General features: G+C 43.9%; 1 pseudogene; it reads right to left on the reverse strand.

Annotated features, from left to right (window-relative positions):
* Positions 1–6115: 6115 nt before the first annotated feature.
* LOC146871532 (C-X-C chemokine receptor GPR25-like) lies at positions 6116–7200 on the reverse strand (annotated as a pseudogene).
* Positions 7201–7597: the final 397 nt, after the last annotated feature.

The following is a 7597-nucleotide window of genomic DNA, read 5'->3' on the forward strand; positions in this document are numbered from 1 at the left end:
AAAACCGAGTCGGTAGAGCTATTAGAATCGGTCATCGTACTCGCTCGTTCAGAAACCGCCCCCATTGAGCTGCACGATTCGGCTGCGAACGAGTCGGACTGCCTGTATCGCTTTCGGTACTGATTCGGTCAGCACGGACAGCTTCCTCGCATCGTACTTGGTCGTCCAGAAAGGTGGACAATTCTTTCGGAAACATAGGCTACGAATCGGATTCACTTAATCCGAATCCAGTTTGGAGCCTTTCCTAATGACATCATAATCGACCCCTAAGTGGTACACCATGTGTTATCCTCATTTGCAGTAACTTTCAAAATAATTTTAAAATCAATTTAAAAACATGGTCAGTCAATGGCAAAAGAATCCACTGATCACTTTTATGAAATCTGGGAAGCTAAAAACTGAGTTTAGAGTAGGGCCATCTAAATGTGTCGATTCTGTTTAAACCTACATTTGCATTACGTGATTTCAGGATTTCACACTTACAAGCAGAGTCTGCGCTGGTTTGTTGTCCAAGCCATCACTTCATGTATTGAAATCGAGAGCAACAATCTGCTCAGGGAAAAATAGTCTGGACATGAATGACCAAATCTAAATAGTCAAAATAATCCAATGATGTTGAAGGACGTTAGTACGATAAAATTATTTAACCAATACGGTTGCCTTTCATGCATCCAATAGACAGCAATACAGTTTCACGACTCGAGATTTGTTCACAGCTTTTGTTCAATATATTTAGGACTTTATGATAAATGATTGCAACCACACTACCTTCTTCATGCTCATGGACACATCTGGAAATTTTAAGATTTGTAGGAGCCAGATTCTCAAACCAATAGTAGTCACTTAACCATTGCGTTTGTCTGAGCAAGAAGAGTTCATTCTTCAGAGCATTAACCAAATGCTAGTTTTCAACTACTCACCTGCCATTCAGAGATCCCGCATTTATGTTGGGTTGATTTGAGCTCACTTGTTGTATATTGGATTCTCCTTTCTTCATTGGATTTGGATGGTATACATGCTCACCATGTGGAGAATTGCCATCACAGGATCAAATAAATAGTCAGAAAAAAATATTCTAACGAGATCTTACTGTCATTGACTTGTCCTGAGCTAATATGAGGGAAGTGTCTGCCCACTGGCTGGTACTGGAGCGGATGTGCACTCCACCAGAGTGCCCGCTGCATGTGCCCGATGTGCTGAAGCTTAAATAGTGTGCTCGGAGGCACCTTATCTGAAAAAGCAAAAACTAGACCATTGTATCTTAGAGTGTGCTCAATATCCAAAACTGGCCACTATGAACGAGATCCACAATAAAGTGCAAATATGCACATAAAACTGATTTTAAGGAGGTGTGACCACGTTAATGAGATAAAAGAAATGCCCAGGTACGTCACGGAGAGCATATGAGCTCGCCACGGAGGAGACCCTTACGATCTAACGGTCATCCCCATGGATGTGGCAGATTACCACGTGATAACAATGACTTACAGGGCTTGACAATTTAGCTCTATCACATGATATAATTTGATGGCAATCATGCTCAGCTCGGATTGCCAGGGATAAAAGAAGACCTTCCGTTAGCATATACATCACTTACTGTGTTTCTTTTTAGACCCCCGGTCCCTTTTTTGTAGTTGCAACATTCCCTAAAAGCACAGGCCGAGTAAACTGTTAAGAGGAGGGATCGGCAGTAAGACTACCTGTTAGTATGTAATAACACAGGAGAAGTACATTAAAACATTCAAATGCAAGAAACAACATTAAATTCAAATTGCAGTCTTGCAACAATGTAGTGTAAAAAATCAGGTTTTTTTACTTTCATATTTTTTTTAAAACTTTTCTTATTTTGGAATAATCAGAGTAAGCAGATGTTAGAATTGTTAAACCAGATTGGTCGCACACTGCTACACCTACCAGGCGTGTTCCCCCAATGAAAATGGTCCCTGAAGGTCAGCGTCGGCGGATACACCTATGCTCGAGTGTGAATGCAAGTATGCGTGGCGTGTGCCATCCCTGGACACGTGTTTCGAGGTAGTTGCCTCTCGTCAGCAGGGAGTAGGAAAATGTGTGGGGTTGCTGTGTAAGCTGCTAAAATCGTTATCGGGTCTAGTACCTCTCGTAGCGCGCAGGTGCGTAACCATGAGTCCGTCGACTCCACCGGCTCAAGGGAGCCTGAATATAAAGTTAAACCAGATTGGTCGCACACTGCTACACCTACCAGGCGTGTTCCCCCAATGAAAATGGTCCCTGAAGGTCAGCGTCGGCGGATACACCTATGCTCGAGTGTGAATGCAAGTATGCGTGGCGTGTGCCATCCCTGGACACGTGTTTCGAGGTAGTTGCCTCTCGTCAGCAGGGAGTAGGAAAATGTGTGGGGTTGCTGTGTAAGCTGCTAAAATCGTTATCAGGTCTAGTACCTCTCGTAGCGCGCAGGTGCGTAACCATGAGTCCGTCGACTCCACCGGCTCAAGGGAGCCTGAATATAAAGTTAAACCAGATTGGTCGCACACTGCTACACCTACCAGGCGTGTTCCCCCAATGAAAATGGTCCCTGAAGGTCAGCGTCGGCGGATACACCTATGCTCGAGTGTGAATGCAAGTATGCGTGGCGTGTGCCATCCCTGGACACGTGTTTCGAGGTAGTTGCCTCTCGTCAGCAGGGAGTAGGAAAATGTGTGGGGTTGCTGTGTAAGCTGCTAAAATGTTAGAATTGTAATGCTTTATTGGTGTCATTTGTAATACCAAAAAAAACATTTCCTTTCAAAACTTTTTTTAAAAAAACACATGCTTGATTATTAGATACACTTTGTTAGAAAATCATATAAACTAGAAAAGGACTTTTTAAGTAAGGCGATTTCAATGACAATATAAGTGCTAGGGTATCACTGTAAAGTGAGATAGAAAACACGAATGAGGTTTTAGTTAATCCTCATACTACACAAGGTTTAATGTAGCAGGTGTGCGAGGTGCTTGCTGGTCAATTCTTGTTGCTAGTGAGTGACTGATGCTGTAGCCAGAATAGGTGTGGGTGATAAATTTGTTTTGAATGGATGGCCCTTGGCAACAACAGCATCTCATACTATTAGTGAGCGAAAGAGCTCCCTCCATCTCGGTCTGTGCTTCAATCAAGACACAAAGACATCTCTGATGAATGGAAAGTGTGATGCCACCCGCAACTCCGGCAGTGCACTTAGTGCACTCACTTGGGCGAGGAATGAGAGTCAAGAGCACTTCGGTTGTATTAGGATGTAGGTACCAAAGTTTACTTCTGGAGAACATAATGCAGGCACAATAACACAATCACATTAATCCTTGCTCAGTATGAACATCTTTAGACAGGAATCAGCTTCGAAAATTGAATGTACACACATTTCCACATCCCCTTGGGGCAGGCAGGGTCGAAGGGCGTGGTCAACAAGGATTACATGAAAACAAGAGAAATGTTATTAAATATTAAGGCAACGTTCACAGGAATGGCACATTCAATCTTTATAAGGCATACACCAGGGAAAATGTTAGTGCATTGTCGCTGCCGGGGCACATCGTGCCGATTTGGGCACGCTTTAAGAAAAATCATGGGCGCCAGAGGCAGTGTTAGAATTTCCTGACCACCAGCAAGTCGGTTCCCCTCTAACTAGCCCCATACCTCTCTGGAACAGGCTCTGGTTAAACTCAAGGGCACTGTGGCATTTGAGTATCAATCTTTAGCGTTTCTCGATCCAAATCAACCCTGGGAGTGGGCAGGTGGGATTCACCAAAATGTACATCACTGGCTTTGAGGGGCAAAGAAGGCAGCCTTCCCTCACCATCCCGTTCTAACGATCACTTGTGGTTGGCTGTTCCTCCCAGCTGCAAGTCTTATGGGGAAGCAAAGGATGTTGGGAAACCCCGCATGTGAGGGGGCATTAGCCCAGTCCATGCAAAACAGATGGCTCTCCGTCCTGCACCATGAATCCACCAATGATGCCCCAATAGCGGGGGATGGCTGTGGGTCTTGAGCCATCAGTGTACCATTCAGAAACACTCCGGTAGTATGAGCCCCACACGAGCATAGGTGCACAAAGCTGAGAGTGAACATTAATGATTCTTGCTTAGCAGCAGCCTCTACTCCTCTAACATTGGGCCAATGACCACAGGTCATTCGGCACACCTCAATCCTTGCACGTAGAAACTTCAGCCACTTCTTGGCGCTCTAAACATGTATTTTCAGCTTACGTCTCCATCAGTGCTCCTTAGCCAGGCATAAGGAAGTCTCTGCCAGTCAAAAAATGTTCTGCTAAAACGCAACACAGTATCTGCACCTCAGTCTAGCATTTGGAAATCTGTCACCCTAAACACGTAACATCAACTCACAGCTGTGTCAGAGGACCTCACCTGGCATGCAGAAGTCTCTGCCACTCCAAACATGTAATATGAGTTAACAGCTCCGTCAATGTACCCTCATCGTGGCATGTGGGTATCTCTTCCACCTAACATGCAGTACCCCCACACAGCTCTGATGGTAAACCTCCGCGTGGGAGGTGAAAACCATTGCTACTCCACAGATGTAATATAAACACACAGCTCCGCCAGTGCATGTCAAGTCATGCATGGGGAAAAATATTCTTCTCCAATAGGAGGATCCTCACATACACAACATGCACACGTACATGTCAACACGTGCACTAATAAACACATGCTCCCACAATATGGATGCATGGCTGATACTCTTTGGAACTTTCTTTCAAATGAGGTAAAAGCCAGATACAGAGGCAGAAATGCACACATTCACATAACGACCCTTCACACAATGTATGCTATGCTTTGTCAAGCGGCGCACACAAAGAAATTACTTTAGTATTAACGCCGCTTGGTTTTATTTATTCAAAAATATAACAAAAAGGTATGCACAAGGATTTTAGGAGGTGCCAATGGTTATACAAAGCTACATTTGCTGACCGCTCACCAAGTGCCCCTCAGCTGCAAGTTTCCCTTTTGATTAATTAGCAATCAGCATTTTAGTTTCAAGTACCCTTGAAAATCGCCCTCTCGCAAATTATCCCAAATATTAATACAATCTTTTGGAATAGTTAAATAATCTTATTTTACCCTAGTTTACTCTAAACCAGTTTTCCAAGCATGGGCTCTTTGAGCATTCTTCATGTGAGGTTCTTATCTAAGCTTACTCTTCTTAGAAGAATACGCTGTTGGCTATATCATAGGGTTGCCTGTCTGTATTTACCAGATGTAAGAGCAAATGGTGTGGAGCTGTAAAAATGTTCAGTAATCAGGTTACCAGCTGTTTTTCCACCCTGCACATTTAAGCAATATCTTCAATATTGCCGTGGAATGCAGTGATGATACTGAGCTTTTCTAGTTTTATTGGAGATGTTGTGCCTTGAAGCTCCTGGTAAAACCACCAATTATTTCCCAAAAGAGCTTAAAATACAGCAGAATCATCATCTGGTAATGGTACTAAAAGAGTTCAGCATTTTCCACTGTTGGTAATCGGGACCATACTATCTAAATTTTTTAAGGGGTGATCTGCATGTTGACCAGAGTCATTACAACTTTCACCAGCCACCAGATACACCATTGACCATTGTCAGAGTCTCTAAGAGAGAAGATGTATTTCCTATATATAACCCCTTAAAATATTGTCTGGGCGTGCAATGTTTGATATATTGTTTAAACATGAAGTAAAATAAAGCAATAACTTGCTGCCAGCAAAAACAAGAAGATGTGTCTGGAGAGATCTTAGAAGTGGTTGCCAAGCTCTTAGCTTTTGAGATGTTATATTTCTCATTAATGTCAGTCAGAAATTACCCAGCTGCCAACTCATAATTTCCTATGCCTCACTGGCGTTTTCTAAAATAGTGACCTCCAACGAGGACACGCTTTGGCAGAGGGCTGGCTACAGTAGAGCTAAGAGTTGCTTAGAGAGGCTCTGAGATTTTCTGGGTCAGGGCAAGCAGTACAAGAAAAAAAATCTCATAAACAAGCCCTCCATAATATAAGTCACGCTTTGATTGAAAAATTGTTCATGTTGACTTTAAAGCAAAAGACAGTGGTGAATTTTAAATCGATCTATTAAAGACAGGTCATCCCCGTCCTCTTTGATGCTAGTCCAGTTTGTTTAGATCCCAGTTGACTTACTCTTGTTAGAAAAGATGCTGAAGCTGTCACTTGGAAGGGAGGATGAGGATCCTATGCTGGGCCTTCTGCCTTTAAACGCTGCCCGTGGAAACAAGGCAAACGTTTTCTGCAAGACCTGGTACCGGAAGTAACGATCCAGAAAGATGTAAATGATTGGGTTTACACAGCTGTTCATGAAGGCAAAGCCCGCTGTGATGGTCAAAGACCATTTCAAGGAAGTGGTGGTGGAGCAAGACAGAGCAATCCACTTGAGCTTGGAGAAAAGGAAGATGACACTCAAGAGGTTAAAGGGCAGCCAGGAGCACATGAATGCACCCATGATGGTGAAGATGATCTTCAGTGAGTTCTTTGTGCGCTTGCCCTGATAGATGTGGGTGCTCAAGCGAACCAAGATGGAGCAGTAGCAGAACAATATGGTGAACAAGGGCAGCACAAAGGTGAAGAGAAGCGAGATCAACTTAATGATACAAGCCTCGGTTGACATTACCTCCATGCAGAAGGTGCTACCGGTATCTTCATTGGTCCAAACCTTCCTGTAGATCAAGGAAGGGATACCCATCCCAAACGATATGGCCCAGACAGCGATGCACGTGGTAAGCACACACTTCCTCGTGCGGACACATCGTGAGTCCAGCAGCTTAACAATTGCCAGATAGCAGTCAACACTCATGCCGGTCAGGAACAGGATACTGGAGCAGCGGTTGACCATGATAACAAAGCTGCTCACCTTGCACAGGGCATTGCCAAAGTACCACTGATTGTCCAATGCTGCCGTCGCAGGGTGCAGACAAAGACCAGGTCAACCAACGCCAGGTTGATCACAAAGGTGTCCACCAGTCTCCTAGGTCCTTGTTTCCTGACCATCAAGACAATCACAAAAATGTTGGCAAGAAAGCCAAAAAAGAAGGAAACTGAATAGAGGATCGGAAGGTAAGTATACCCATGGGGCAATTTCTCATCTTGGCAGTCCCACATGATGCTGTTCTCATAGTATGAGATTTCTTCATCAGGGTTGTGAGAGGTGATGTCACCGGCCCAATACAGCGGAGAGTGTCTTTCCTCCATTGTGAGCGAAAGGAATCAGATAGCAGCTTTCATGTGTACTTGGTGACAACCGACTTCTCCTTTTAAAGCGGCATGACTTTGTTCTGAAAATCATCATCGGTTGGCACATCCTCTTGTCACTGGGTGGTGGGTTGAAAGGAGGGGCGACCCGTTCTTTACCCACAGATTTTCATGGTGATTTTTTTTCCTTCTCAAGGCTAGTTTTAGTGTGTGCTTTTCGTTGTTTTCATATTTAAAAAGGGCGCTTCGACCACGGCGTTTACTCTTTGTGGCCAGAGAGTCGGGCGTTCAGTTAGCTTTTTACCTATAACAATGTCTGGAGCAGAGAAGCATACTCTAGAAAAGCAGATTGTACCAATTAAAATAAAATAAAAATTAGTTGTGGCATTTGCTGCAA

The sequence above is a fragment of the Triturus cristatus genome, chromosome 1_1 (assembly GCF_964204655.1).
Source record: "Triturus cristatus chromosome 1_1, aTriCri1.1, whole genome shotgun sequence".
In the NCBI taxonomy this organism is placed as follows: Eukaryota; Metazoa; Chordata; class Amphibia; order Caudata; family Salamandridae; genus Triturus; species Triturus cristatus.